The sequence below is a fragment of the Bubalus kerabau genome, chromosome 1 (assembly GCF_029407905.1).
Source record: "Bubalus kerabau isolate K-KA32 ecotype Philippines breed swamp buffalo chromosome 1, PCC_UOA_SB_1v2, whole genome shotgun sequence".
NCBI classification, from domain to species: Eukaryota; Metazoa; Chordata; class Mammalia; order Artiodactyla; family Bovidae; genus Bubalus; species Bubalus kerabau.
In genome coordinates, this window is record NC_073624.1 from 237,730,333 (window position 1) to 237,746,456 (window position 16,124).

The 16,124-nt window shown below is 39.7% G+C and overlaps 1 pseudogene; it reads right to left on the bottom strand.

Moving 5' to 3' along the window:
* Positions 1–11,611: 11,611 nt before the first annotated feature.
* LOC129631539 (plexin-A1-like) lies at positions 11,612–15,729 on the bottom strand (annotated as a pseudogene).
* Positions 15,730–16,124: the final 395 nt, after the last annotated feature.

The window sequence follows — 16,124 nt, forward strand, 5'->3', positions numbered from 1 at the left end:
CCACTCCCAAGAGGGATGGAGAGATAAGCTTATATGTGATTTTGGAGAAGTACAATCAAATGTCTCAGTAGAGGTTGCCACTAGGTACAAGAAACAAATAGCTCAATTAATGCCTTTAGCGTTTTTCTAAGTACAAGAAGATGCAACTTGGATTCATAAAATTTTCTCCTGTAAACGTCTATCTGAAGGCTTGTTTTACCAGTTTTCCCAGAACACAGAATACTTCATTTGGATCACTGCACTGAATTCCTTTCAGGGTATATTGAGTATCAGTGACTACAATGGCTAGTGACTTAATTCTTACAGAACCAGATGGCTAGGGACACTCCTTAGCTGGCAGTGGCCCCTAATGGTTATAAATTCAATCATGATTTAGGAGGCAGTTCATGGCCACTTTATCCCATAGTGTGCTGATAAGTCACTTCAGTCATGTGCAACTCTATGCGACCCCATAGACGGCAGCCCACCAGGCTCTCCTGCTCCTGGGATTCTCCAGGCAAGAACACTGGAGTGGGTTGCCATTTCCTTCTCCAATGCATGAAAGTGAAAAGTGAAAGGGTAGTCACTCAGTCGTGTCCGACTCTTAGCGACCCCATGGACTGCAGCCCACCAAGTTCCTCTGTCCATGGGATTTTCCAGGCAAGAGTACTGGAGTGGGGGGTGCTATCGCCTTCTCTGATCCCATAATGCAGAGAATACCTTTTTCTCAGTCAGGCCAGTATTTTGATGATCTTCAGTGTGTTCTTACTGGACTCAGTTCAATTCAGTCGCTCAGTCATGTCTGATTCTTTGCGACCCCATGAATTGTAGCACTCCAGGCCTCCCTGTCCATCACCAACTCCTGGAGTTCACTCAAACTCACGTCCATCGAGTCGGTGATACCATTCAGCCATCTCATCCTCTGTCGTCCCCTTCTCTTCCTGCCCCCAATCCCTCCCAGCATCAGAGTCTTTTCCAATGAGTCAACTCTTCGCTTGAGGTGGCCAAAGTACTGGAGTTTCAGCTTTAGCATCATTGCTTCCAAAGAACACCCAGGACTGATCTCCCTTAGAATGGACTGGTTGGATCTCCTTGCAGTCCAAGGGATTCTCAAGAATCTTCTCCAACACCACAGTTCAAAAGCATCAATCCTTCAGCGCTCAGCTTTCTTCACAGACCAACTCTCACATTCAGACATGACTACTGGAAAAACCATAGCCTTGACTAGAAAGACCTTTGTTGGCAAAGTAATGTCTCGGCTTTTCAATATGCTATCTAGGTTGGTCATAACTTTCCTTCCAAGGAGTAAGCGTCTTTTAATTTCATGGCTGCAATCACCACCTGCATTGATTTAGGAGCCCCCCAAAATAAGGTTAGCCACTGTTTCCACTGTTTCCCCATCTATTTGCCATGAAGTAATGGGACCAGATGTCATGATCTTAATTTTCTGAATGTTGAGCTTTGAACCAACTTTTCCCTTTCCTCTTTCACTTTCATCAAGAGGCTTTTTAGTTCCTCTTCACTTTCTGCCATAAGGGTGGTGTCATCTGCATATCTGAGGTTATTGAGATTTCTCCCCGCAATCTTGATTCCAGCTTGTGGTTCTTCCAGCCCATCATTTCTCATGATGTACTCTGCATATAAGTTCAATAAGCAGGGTGACAATATACAGCCTTGATGTACTCCTTTTCCTATTTAGAACCAGTATGTTTTTCCACATCCTAGGCACTGCTAATAGTAGCCAAAAGTCTTGGACCACATATCTTTCAAATCTGTTTTGACCCAAGCAAAATACTCTGTGCTGCTTCTTCCCATATGTAGAGCTACACTATTACAATCTTGAGTTCGTAAATAAATATATACATGTATAGCTCTTAAATAAATATATATGTGCAAGTTGCCTAGTCATCATTTTTATCAGAGGCTTAGTCACACATTTAGTAATGCAAGAAATCACAATCTTGTAAAATAGGCCAAATGCAAGTGACATAGCATGTAGCATTAATAGGGTCATAAGTAAATATTTAGGCCAAGAGTTTCAATTAGGTGTGACCCAGTATATTACCAGCTCATCTGACTCAATCTGTCCTGTACAAATCACTATCTTAAAGGTAATGAAAGGCCTGTATTGTTCACAAGGCCTCCAGCCTAATTCCCTAGTGTTATTAGGCTGATAATCCTTAGTTTAACTGTTCCCAATGTAAGGGAGCTTTTAAACTTAAATGATTTAAATAATCTGGTGGGAGTCATATAAATCCACCCTGTGACAAAAGGAGGGTCCCTCCTAATAATCAGGAAGTTAGATTTGCTGGCTGAAATTTTGTTTGTTATCATCGAGTTTGAGTAACTTTAAAAGAAAATTCATGCTATAGCCATGGGCAGAGAAAGCACCATTAATTGGCCAAGTGAGGGAGTCCAGTCTAATAATATCAATAGTTGCTCAAACAGAACTATAGCTTTCTTCTGGAATAAATTTCCTAAGGGTCATCCAATTAGACCCGTGGAGAGGAGAAATCCACCAAGGTAACCCAGAAGTACTAGATGTAGGTAACAGATCATATGCCTAACAATTGGATTAATTTTTATTTTATTTATTTATTTTTTTAATTCTATTTTATTTTTAAACTTTACAATATTGTATTGGTTTTGCCAAATATCAAAATGAATCCGCCACATGTATACATGTGTTCCCCATCCTGAACCCTCCTCCCTCCTCCCTCCCCATACCATCCCTCTGGGTCGTCCCAGTGCACCAGCCCCAAGCATCCAGTATCGTGCATCGAACCTGGACTGGTGACTCGTTTCATACATGATATTATACATGTTGTTCTATACATCAGTGTCTCTTTTGCTGTCTCGTATACAGGGTTATTGTTACCATCTTTCTAAATTCCATATATATGCGTTAGTATACTGTATTGGTGTTTTACTTTCTGGCTTACTTCATTCTGTATAATAGGCTCGAGTTTCATCCACCTCATTAGAACTGATTCAAATGTATTCTTTTTAATGGCTGAGTAATACTCCATTGTGTATATGTACCACAGCTTTCTTATCCATTCATCTGTTGATGGACATCTAGGTTGCTTGGATCCTCTATGACCCACCTCCCAGAATATTGGAAATAAAAGCAAAAATAAACAAATGGGACCTAATTAAACTTAAAAGCTTCTGCACAACAAAGGAAACTATGAGCAAGGTGAAAAGGCAGCCTTCAGAATGGGAGAAAATAATAGCAAATGAAGCAATTAACAAACAACTAATCTCAAAAATATACAAGAAACTCCTACAGCTCAATTCCAGAAAAATACATGACCCAATCAAAAAATGGGCCAAAGAACTAAATAGGCATTTCTCCAAAGAAGACATACAGATGGCTAACAAACACATGAAAAGATGCTCAACATCACTCATTATCAGAGAAATGCAAATCAAAACCACTATGAGGTACCATTTCACACCAGTCAGAATGGCTGCGATCCAAAAGTCTACAAGCAATAAATGCTGGAGAGGGTGTGGAGAAAAGGGAACCCTCTTACACTGTTGGTGGGAATGCAAACTAGTACAGCCACTATGGGGAACAGTGTGGAGATTCCTTAAAAATCTGGAAATAGAACTGCCTTATGATCCAGCAATCCCACTGCTGGGCATACACACTGAGGAAACCAGAATTGAAAGAGACACGTGTACCCCAATGTTCATCACAGCACTGTTTATAATAGCCAGGACATGGATTAATTTTTAAATTCTGTGTAAGATTTACACCACGACAGAAAAACCTGGATTTATGAAAAAGTCCAAGAAATTATCAAAAATAATTATAATATATAATTATATCCATATTTCTGTAATTATAATTATATAATATGACATTATTATCTAATGTAACTATTATGCTGAAAGTAGTATAACTAATCACACAGGTCACATCGAGAATCTAGGGATAGCTGTCCACTTCTGATGTTGTCTTCTCTTTTTCTTGGTGGGAGTATAGTTTCTCCTCTGTTTGAGCTTTGTTTTAAGGTGAGTTTAAGGGCTCCAGTGCAAGAACTCTTTCTAAGTGGAAAATACAAATCCAAAAGTCAATTTCTTTTGTTTGTTCTGTGCATGAGCTAATCAAAATTATCTGACAAGTGCCCTTTGATGTAGGTTGAAGAAAGTTCTTTAAATGATGCCTTTCCAAAATGCATAATCTTCTGGTTATAGGTCAAGGGGCATCGAATATACAGAAATAAGCTTCAGAGACAAACTTAGAGTGTCCTTCTAGTAATTCAATTAAACTCTACAATAATGTAACCTAACAACAGGGGGTCTATCTCAGAAGTGAGTCTTGAGAAGTAAATACAGACCTAAATTAACAATACTAGAATTTAATATCCATATATATAATTTTTCTCTCTAAAACTATGCTGACTTCTATCAAATATAATCAAATTAAAAGTAATTTGTTTGCAAAAATAAGTCTGCTTTCAGTAAACTTGGCCTGATTACTTATATAAGTGTAATTGAACATATAATCCTTTTAAAATTTGGTTTAGGTAGACCTTTTTATAAAGAATCTCAGATTGAATTTTTAAAAGGCTTCTTTCTCAAAGTGAGAAAAGTCGTCCCAAGGGCATGCCATCAGATCCCACCTGTGATGCCTAAAGATCTGGATTAATTTCTCTCTTCTCAGTGTTCCAAAGTGTCTTCAGATTCCTGCAACTGTCAAGAAGTGGACTTTCTTATTTACTTGATAAGTCTGCTAGCAACCTAAGGGTTTACAATTTTGGAGGGATCAGGTAGAAAGAAAAGATACATGTTTCAATTTTGCTTACAATTGTATCACTAACCAAATTGCTGTAAGTCATAATTAGTTTAAGGGGAAAGGTTTCCTTATATCTGGAAAATAGATTAAAAAGCAATAATATTTCAGACCAGAAAAACCATAAAATCTATAACCATGTTCATCAGTTAACTCATTCCCAGGTAACTAATCCTTGATCTTTTGTTAACAGTTTTATAAAGCTTTTAAAAGCCTGCACTTGTCAAAAATCCTTTCTGTGAAACTTCTTGAAAATGAAGCATTTTTGCAAAGGCATCAGGATCAACCAATAACTGTCTATGAACAACAAAGATTATTAAAGACATGATTAAAGATTCGATTGTGATGCAAATGACAAAGAAACTTCTTTACTGCTTTGACAGAACATTTTAAGATAATAATCAGAATTAAGACTGATAACATTTTACTATGACATACCAGATTCTTAGAATTCCAATAACTTCTAGAGTATATAAAACAATATAGCCTAAGGATGTTTATCACCATCCCTTTGAAATGCTTCCCATGCAGTTTAACATAAGCCTAGTTAGTTTAATATTTTTATCTTTGATAAAGAGAGAAAATGATTCCCTTTAGGTGTTTCAGGACCTTTTGGAAAATCTCAAAGTAAGCTAAAGGTCAAATGAACGTCAAGTAGAATTTGATCTCTGGCAAGTTTGCCAATAATATCAAAAGGCTTTAAAAAAACACTTGGTTAGGTGGCATCACAGGTCACTGTGAAACAATACTTATTGACTTAACCAAGAAACAATAAAATATTTCAAAGGCAAATACAGAAAGTTATAAAAAATTACTTAAAATACAAAAAAAAAAAATTAACAATCTGTTACAAAAAGTAGATCAATATTCTTAAGAAAACTCTCCCCTCTTAATAGAGAGAAACCAAATTCAGATTTTGTACCATTTTACCTTTAATATTGAAATTCATTTGCCCAATTAAATTAATTCTAATCTTAGTTCTGCCCAAACATAAAATCTTTTCTAAAGATTCTTTTTCCTCTCAAACCTACAGTTTTCTATACTTATAATAATCTGTCTCTTCTTTCATATTTAGAAATAACTAGCATCAGAACAAAATTATTTTCTTTTTCCTTAATAAAATGCATTTTTATTTCTTATATCTTCTTCTTACTTGCATACAAATATGTTTTCCATATTAACTTTATAGTCTAACTACTTAGAATTATCAATTTTTTAAAAATATTTATTTATTTGACAGCATTGTGTCATCATTGGGGCATGCAGGATCTTTAGTCGCAGCATGTAAACTCTTAGTTGGGGCACATGGGGTCTAGTTCCCTGACCAGGGATCAAACCCAGGCCCCTGCATTGAAACCACAGAGTCTTAATCACTGAACCACCAGAGAAGTCCTGAATTATCAACTTTCAAAAATCTTAATCTCTAGTGAAAACTGAGAAGCAAGCAATTACATACTGTCTTTTACATTAGCATCCCATAGATTGGCAAACTTGAAATACTATTTATAAAAACTCAACATGAAAAAACTAAGATCGTTCAAAATTAAGAAAGGAGTACATCAAGGCTGTATATTGTCACCGTGCTTATTTAACTTACATGCAGAGTACATCATGTGAAATGCTGGGCTGGATGAAGCACAAGCTGGAATCAAGATTGCTGGGAGAAATATTAATAACCTCAGATATGCAGATGACACCACCCTTATAGCAGAAAGCGAAGAGAAACTAAACAGCCTCTTGATGAAAGTGAAAGAGGAGAGTGAAAAAGCTGGCTTAAAACTGAATGTTCAAAAAATGAAGATCATGGCATCCAGTCCAATCACTTCATGGCAAACAGATGGGGAAACAATGAAAACAGTGACAGACTTTATTTTCTTAGGCTCCAAAATCACTGCAGATGGTGACTGCAGCCATGAAATTATAAGACACTGGTTCCTTGGAAGAAAAGCTATAATCAACCTAGACAGCATATTAAAAAACAGAGACATTACTTTGCCAACAAAGGACCATCTAGTCAAAGCTATGGTTTTTCCAGTAGTCACGTATGGATGTGAGAGTTGGGCCATAAAGAAAGTTGAGCACCGAAGAATTGATGCTTTTGAAATGTAGTGTTGGAGACGACACTTGAGAGTCCCTTGAACTTCAAGGAGAACCAACCAGTCCATCCTAAAGGAATGAATATTCAGTCCTGAATATTCAATCAAGGGACTCATGCTGAAGCTGAAGCTCCAATACTTTGGCCACCTGATGTAAAGAACTGACTCAATAGAAAAGACTGATGATAGGAAAGATTGAGGACTGGAGGAGAAGGGGACAACAGAGGATGAGATGGTTGGATGGTATCACAGACTTGATGGACATGCATTTGAGCAAGCTTTGGGAATTGGTAATGGACAGGGAAGCCTGGTGTGCTGCAGTCCATGGGGTTGCAAGGAGTCAGACACAACTGAGAGACTGAACCGAAGATCGTGGCATCCAGTCCCATCACTTTATGGCAAATAGAAGGGGGCAAAGTGGAAGCACTGATAGATTTTCTTTTCTTGAGTATCAAAATTTTTGTGGACGGTGACTGCAGCCATGAAATTAAAAGACACTTGCTCTCTGGAAGAAAAGCTATGACCAACCTAGACAGTGTATTAAAAAGCAGAGACATCCCTTTGCTGCCAAAGGTCCATAGAGTCAAAGCTGTGGTTTTTCCAGTAGTCCTGTGAGAGTTGGACCATAAAGTTGGAAGTGTCACCAACTGAGACAGGGGTAGCTGTGTGTAACAGTTTGGGAGGAAATATTGTGGACTTCAGACACATTGAGTTTCAGATTTCTCAGACACCCAAGTGAAAACTTTTCAGGAGAGGTAATCTGCACTGAAAATACTTATTTCAGAGACATCAGGATAGAAATGGGATTTTAAAGCCATGAACCAGAGTTGATGCTCAGGGAATGTCCTTGGTTCATAGACTAGGCCCTGGGGCCTTGTGCAATTGTAGGAGGTGGAAGAGGCACCATCACACACATAGAAACAAGCCAATGAAGCAGGAGGAAAGGTAAAAAGTAAATGAGATCCTACTGCAGCCAAGTGAAGCAAATGCATTAGCAAAGAGGCAATGATCATGAATCAAATGCCACAAAGGCAAGGAATGAGATTTGCCTGTAGGACAGAGCAACCTGGAGATCATTAATGACTTTAATAAAACAGTTTCAGTAAAGAATAGTTGAATGACTGTTCACTTTCCCAATCTATGTTACATCTCAAGAAAAGGGTTTACAAGGAAAGGGAAAATCAAAAGAGAATTAAAAATTGAAGTCAGGGAACTCTTTCAAGGAATTTTGTGGCAAAAAAATAAAAGGAAGGGGGAGTTTGGAAGTAGGGTTAAGAGAAAGATGATAAAAATAACAGCATGTTTGTATGATTTGGTGATGCCTGAGTTGAATAATTGATTTGGGCAAGGAAAAAATGCATGGAGCAATAGAGGGACAGAATCCACTGTCCAATTAAGGGATTCTACTGAGACGTGACTGGGGATAGCACATCTTCGAGAGCAAATGGACGAGGGACTCAAACATGACCATTTGGAAGTGCTGAGGTGCCACTGGAAACCAAGGGGTCATGAAAGCAAAGCCCAGGAGGCCAATGTTCTCCAGCTATCTGCAATTGCCAAGTATGAGGAAGAAGCCACATCAGAGGATAGCTATTTTTTAAATCTTCTCCAGTATTTAAATAATCCCATCAATTATCTTCCCCATCTTAAAGCATTCAGGCGTTTTCTAAGACCGAAGTTGAAACTCTAAAAGCTGCCCAAAAGAGACTTCCCAAGATAGCCACACCCTTCCTTCTATCCCAAGCCAATATTGTATTGGTTTTGCCATACATCAACATGAATCTGCCACGGGTGTACACATGTTTCCCATCCTGAACCCCCCTCCAGCTTCCCTCCCCATACCACTCCTCTGGGTCATCCCAGTGCACTAGCCCTAAGCATCTTGTATCCTGCATTAAACCTGGACTGGCAATTCGTTTCTTATATGATATTATACATGTTTCAATGCCATTCTCCCAAATCTTCCCACCCTCTCTCTCTCCCACACAATCCAAAAGACTGTTCTATACATCTGTGTCTCTTTAAACTTCTCTAGTCTGCCAGTCTTTTTGCTGGATTTAATCCAGTCACTAAATAGATTACCGGGAGATTTTAGTGAGCTGGAATAGAATTTGCTCTCTGAAGGCAATGGCACCCCACTCCAGTACTCTTGCCTGGAAAATCCCATGGACAGAGGAGCTTGGTAGGCTGCAGTCCATGCGGTCGCTAAGAGTCGGACACGACTGAGCAGCTTCACTTTCACTTTTCACTTTCATGCATTGGTGAAGGAAATGGCAACCCGCTCCAGTGTTCTTGCCTGGAGAATCCCAGGGACAGTGGAGCCTGATGGGCTGCCGTCTAGGGGTCGCACAGATTCGGACACGACTGAAGCGACTTAGCAGCAGCAGCAGGCTGCTTTTACTTTTTAATTGAAGTAGAGTGGATGTACAATATTATAGAAGTTACAGGTGTATAATGTAGTGATTCACAATTTTAAAAGTTATGCTCCATTTACAGCTATTATAAAGTTTTGCTGTTGTACAATATGTGTTGTGCAGTATATCCTTGTAGCTTATTTTATACCTAATGGTTAATACCTTTTAACCCCCTACCATTGTTTCCTTTCCCCCATTCTCTCTCCCACTGGTAATCACTAGCTTGTTCTCTATAATTGTGAGTCTATTTCCTCATCAATTATATTGACTAGTCTGTTTTATCTTTTAGATTCCACATATAAGTGATGTGAGTAATACAGTATTTGTCTTTCTCTGACTTATTTCTCTAAGCATAATACCCTCCAGACCCACCCAAGCTGTTGCAAATGGCAACATTGTACGTGTATGTATACACACTGTAACTTCTTTATCCATTCATGTTTAAGGACAATTAGGTTGCTTTCCTATCTTGGCAACTTTAAATAAGGCTTATGTGAATATTGGGGTGCATATATCTTTTTGAATTATTGCTTTTGGCAGGGGCGGGGGGTAGGATATATAACCAGGAGTGGAATTGCTGAGTCATAGTCCCATTTTTAGTTTTCTTATGAACCTCCATACTGTTTTCCACTAAGGCTGCACTAAATTAAATTCCCACCAACAGTGTACAAGGGTTCTCTTTTCTCCATATCCTTGCCAACATTTGGTTTTGTGTTCTTTTTTATGAAAGCCATTCTGACAGTTGTGAGGTGATACCTCATTGTGGTTTTGACGTTTTGATTTGCATTTCCCTGAAGAGAAGCAATGTCAAACATGTGCCTGTTGGCCATCTGCATGACCCCTTTGGAAAAATGTCTACTCAGGTCTTCTGTCCATCTTGTAACATGGTTGTTTTTTTGACATTGAGTTGTATGAACTATTTGTATATTTTGGATATTAGCCTTTTATTAGTCATATCATTTGCAAATAATTTCTACCTCTCATTATGCTGCCTTTTTGTTTTGTGATGGTTTCCTTTGTTGTGCAAAAGCTTTTAAGTTTAATTAATTCCCATTTATTTTTGTTTTTATTTCTCTTGCTTTAAAAGGAGCAGATGCCAGAAAACATAGCTACTTTTTTTTTTTTTAATGTACAGGTTTTATAATTCAACATGTATTCTCTTGCTGGCTGACTGCAACATGGGAAAACCCAACTTCCAACCCTCTGGTCACTACATCCTGCTACCAACCAGGCCATTGGGTGTGACCTGAGACCTCGACACTGCCAGGTGCCTGAACAAAGTAAGCAGGAGTCCATTGTTCCCCTAAAAGATGAACAATGGCCCCCAGATGTCCCCTTGCTGCAAGGGGCCAGCATGCTGTTGGGGAGCCAGACTGAAGCCTCTGAAAGGTTGGTGGTGGGTCAGGGAGTGGGGAGGAGTGTGGTCATGACTACTCCTGGACCTCTACAGCTGAGAGCTCAGCCTGAGGCAGGGTGTGGGGGGTGGTGGGCATGGTGAGGGGGAATAAACGAGATAAACTTACACTCATGACCAGAAGCCCCAGGCCCCAGTAGCTCCCAGAGGCACAGCCCTGAAGACAGAACAGGAAGTCACTAATGCCCTGGGAGGAACCATCCTGCAACCCATCCATAGGATGGACCCAGGGCCTCTCTCTGGGTGAGGTCAATGTGTCACTCCAACCTCAGCCATGGACAGCATGTGGTGAATCAAGAGGATGGTGGTTGTGGTTGTGTAGCAGTGAGCACAGGGGTGCTGAAACATAGCAGGTGGGTGGTGATGGCCTAGACAGACTTTAGCTCATCATGACTGAACCCTGGGCATTCACTCTCCCAACGTGGGCCATCAGCCAGACCCCCATCCTCAGACTCTGCCCAGGAAGCCAGGCACAGCTGAACCCTCCCAGCCACTGGGTATAGTCCTATCCTTGGCAAACTGGTCTCTCCCTTCCAGAGGGTCCAGCCTCACCTCCAGGTCCTTAGCAGTCACCTTATTGTCCCAAGAAGGACCCTGGTCACACCTGGATTCCCCAACCCCATGGCAAGCAATTCTGGGCACGAAGGGTGCTTCAGGCATTGTCTCATCCACACCAGTTAAGAACTGGGACCTTGGCAGGCTCCAAGGGGAAGGTTAGTGCCAAGGGGACCAGGACTGGACACATGGCCCCCAGCACAGGGCACCTGGCACAGTTGGGACCAGGCCTCTTCTACGGATCTCCCAGCTCTGGCTGCTAGATAAGGGTCAGCCCCAAATTCACTCAAGTCCCCCTGGCCAGATGGTCATAGGCCAATGACTCAGCTACTCAGGGGTTCGGTGAGTACTACTCACTCCAGCTTGCTCCAAAGCAGCTACCACCAGGTCTGCTTATCCTTCTCCAGGGCTGTGTTGGGGTCTTGCCCTTGTACTTGGTGATGTAAGAGTAGATCTCATGCAGGACTCTCATGTTATTGAATTGACTCAGGTCCAACGTGAGATATGCACTTGTGTCCTGGTAGCTGATGGCAGGCCATCTTGGTGATGTTGGCATAGTGAATCTCCACCTAGCTCTTGTAGTTAAGGATATCCTTGATGTAGAGCAGTTTCTTGGAGGGCAAGTCCTTGCCCAGCTTGTGCTCAGATGTGGAGCAGGAGTCCATGAAGGCCTAGGCCACCACTGACAGGCAGGCGTCAGCGCTGCTGCTCTTACAGATGTTGAATAGGACCTATTGGTTCTTGATCATGTTCAACCAGGAGCACAGGAGCAGACAGTTTTTCTTCCAGGTGTGATGCATATCTGCATCATGTACCTGGTATCAATCGGCCTGCTCATCCAGGAAATCAAACATGTACTCGATGAACAGCAGCAGGGCTGAGCCCCAGTACATGCTGAAGATGGTTTGGAAGAGGGCATCCATGAACTTCTGTAGTATGCCTTTGATGGCCAGAAGCCACATCAAGAAGATCTCGAAGACTATCTTGCTGCCTCAGTTGCCACTGAGCTGGTCCAGGTGGTTATGGTTCTTGACCAGGAACACTGCTACTTTTTATACCAAAGAGTGCTCTGCCCATGTTTTCCTCTGGCAGTTCTATGGTTTCCGGTCTATATATGTCTTTAACCCATTTTATTTTTGTATTTTATATTAAAGATGTTCTAATTTCACTCTTCTACCTGTAGCTGTCCAGTTTTCCCAGCACCGCCTTTTGAAGACTGTCTTTTCTCCATTGTCTATTCTTGCCTCTTTGTCATTGATTAATTGACCAAAAGTATATGATTCTGAATTCTCCATCCTCTTCCATTGATCTGTGTGTCTATTGAGCCAGTACTGTAATGTTTTGATTACCGTAGCTTTGTAATATAGTCTGAAGTTGGGAAGTGGGATTTCTCCACCTCTGTTCTCTTTCTCAATATTGTTTTGGCCTTCTGGGGTCTTTTGTATTTCCACATAAATTTAAAATTGTCCCTAGTTCTTTGAAAGATACCATTGGTATTTTTGTAGGGATTGTATTGAGTCTATAAATTGCCTTGGGTAGTATGATCATTTTAACAATATTAATTGTTCCAACCCAAGAACATGGTATAACTTTCCATCTGTATTATCTTCCATAGTTTTCCAAGTACAGGTCTTTCACCTCCTTAGGCAGTTTTATTCTAGGAATTGTATTCTTTTTGAGGTAGGCTGTTTTAAAAAGATTCAGGATAGGTCTTGATTTAGGGTCAGACTTTAGGCCTGAAAAGTCATATGAATTTTGAGACTCTTTATACAAGAAGGAACTTTAACTACCTGGGGCCAAACCTCTTGATTTGTATGTGAATAAACTGAGGACCAGAAAGAAATAGACGAGAGGACCCACAGAAGTCACTCGGGACCAATGCAGAAGTGAAAGCCAGGTTCACCTACCCCTATTCCACTGTTTCTCTTCCTCAACAAACATTATTTCACCAATGTTCTTTGTTGCTGTTTTTCACAACACTCAGCTTGTGGGATCTTAGTTCCCCAACCAGGGATATAAATTCACAGCCTCTGCAATCAAAGTGCAGAGTCCTAACCAGTGGACTGCCAGCTAATTCCTATTTATTTCACCAAATGTTCATCAAGTATCCCGTACTAAGCAATGCAACATTTTAAGTAGATAAAGCAAACCCACAATCTCCACCTTTGAAAGTTTAGGAAAACAAGACACCACTTTCAGTATGAATGAAGTCATCATAGGAAACAGGCTTATGGTTACCAAAGGGGAAGGTGGGAGATAAAGTAGGAGTAAACAGTTAACAGATACACACTACTATACATAAAATAGACAAGCAACAATGATTTACTGTATAGCATAGGAAACTGGTGACTCAGATGGTAAAGAATTTGCCTGCAAGCAAGAGAGCCAGGGCAGATCCCTGCGTTGGGAAGATTCCCTGGAGAAGGTAATGGCTACCCACTCTCAGTATTCTTCCCATGGACAGAAGAACCTGTCAGGCTACAGTCCATGGAGCTGCAAAGAGACAGACAAGACTCAGTGACTTACATCTCACACTATAGGGAACTATATTCATTATCTTGCAATAAACTATAATGGAAAATAATCTGAAATACATCCACATACACACACATGTGAATCACTTTGCTATAAACCTAAAACTAACATAATACTGTAAACCAACTGTACTTCAATTTAAAATAAAGGAGTCGAGTTACACTGTGCCCCAATATAATTTATATACCTCTCTCACATATAATACCATGTCCATTGATGTTCCAGGTTTTGAAGCTGTGAGTGAGAGGATGTCAGAAAATGGAATGTGAGCTAAGTGAGCTCCTGTTCACACAGCTAGAGGGCACTGCCTAGTGTAAAACAGAACATCTCCCCAATTTATGAAATGATGGGTCCTTTTCCTTCGTCCCCAAAACCAAAACAATGTTTTCTACTTAAAAACACTGACATCAGAGATTTGTTTGGGGATGAAAACTTTCACTTTTAGCTATGTACCTTGCTGCATTGTCACATGATTGTAAGTCATTTCCTCTGCATCCATTTGAGGGAAGATGACTGGATCAGAAAAAAAAAAAAAAAACATGATAGCACTTGGCTTTCATCAGATAAGGTTAAGGGAATCTTATGAAGGACTCAGTACTTTTCCAAACCAAGCCCACTGCAAGACTTGGGCACCAGTTGAACTCCTGTGCTAGTAGAAGTTATTCAAAATGTATGCTGAGCTTTGTCAAAAGTTTTGTCAAGGCACTGCATTTGTAGTGAGTATTGGGACTTACCACACTGACATCAGAACCCTCTGTTAACTAGCTATGTTGCTAAAGAATGTTGACATTTTAAAATGTTAAAACTTCAAACGTCAAAAATAAAAAATGAATAATTTCGAGTGAAAGGAACACTATTGAAATAAATTGCTTTCTAAAATGACTGCCTTGAGAAAAAATATACATTTAGTAATACACTGAATGGTATATTTCTTTAAAAATATACTATTGTTTTACTGTCATGATACTTCAAATACAATCACATCCTTTGACACAACAATTACATGTCCACAATCATAAATATTGGAAGTATACAAATGCATATAGGTTTTTGTATATTTGAAATGGAAAAAAAAAAAAAAACTAAACATCTATGTGTGGGGAAGTGATTTAATAGATTAAGCACATTTGTTATACTTAGTACTACATAGCTGTCTAAGTAAAGGCTGTTGTCCCATTCTCACAGGAAATGATGAGCTTCTGTAAGTAGTGGAAAAAATTAGGTTACTGTGTGTGTGTATGAGTGAAAGAGAGAGAGAGAAAATAAGAGAATAGCCCAGAACTTTGCTAACTCTAGAGCCACTAGCCACATGTGGCTATTGAGCACTTAAAAAGTGACTAGTCAGAATGGAGATGTCCTCTAAATGGAAAAAACTCACTGAACTGTGAAGACTTATAATGAAGAAAAAAAACAACATAAAAAAAACAAAAACACTGCATTTCTATTGGACAGTGCTGACCTAGGACTGTTCCTGGGGAGTGAGACTGGGGAAAATTTTTGATGGAGAGGACAGGGAATAGGCATTTCAACCTTTAATTATTTTCCAGAGAGCACTTTATTTAAAATTTTAAAAATCAGAGTAGGAATCCAAGCAAAATTTATTGTTTAGTTAATATTATGTGTCAGTCTTAATTTCTTAGTTTTCACAAATGCTACCATGGTTATGTAAGCTGTTAACAAAAAAAAAAAATCTGCTGAATACAGGGACTCTGTACTATCATGGGAATTTTTCTGCAAATCTCAAAGTATTTCAAAATAAAAACCTAAAAAAAAAAACCCAATGAGGGAAACAAGCACTCTAACAAGATGTATCTTCTGCTTGAGATTCTTACTTGGAGTCTCAAAGTACTTGCTGTAAAGTAACTCGCCTACCCATAGCTCCTTGTAAACACGTTTGCTTGAAACAAGGCAGCTAGGATTACTAAATATCATATTCCTTAGCTCCCACCTGAAATTCCAATTCAGAAAACTACTTTCTCCCTTGGTGATTAGAAGCTGTCTGGCTGCTGCTTAGGTACCAGGAATTTTTGCTGGAGTAGGAGGCTTGCTCAAAGAAGAGGAAAGCTGCCACCTCTCCAAGGACTTCACTGAGGCCTGGGCAGCTAGAAGTTTTCAAAGCCCCTTCACTTGCTCCTTGCTCCCTCATCAGCTCCTTGCTTCATCCCTCAGACTAAACCAACACAAAGGTCAAGAGGTTTTTGCTAAGATCTCATCGTGAACTCTGAGATAAAAAAAATGAATCAAAAATCAATATTATTAGTATAACAATCTTCACCTATATTTATACAGGTGTTACTTTTTACTTAAAAGTGTTCAGAACAAGAACT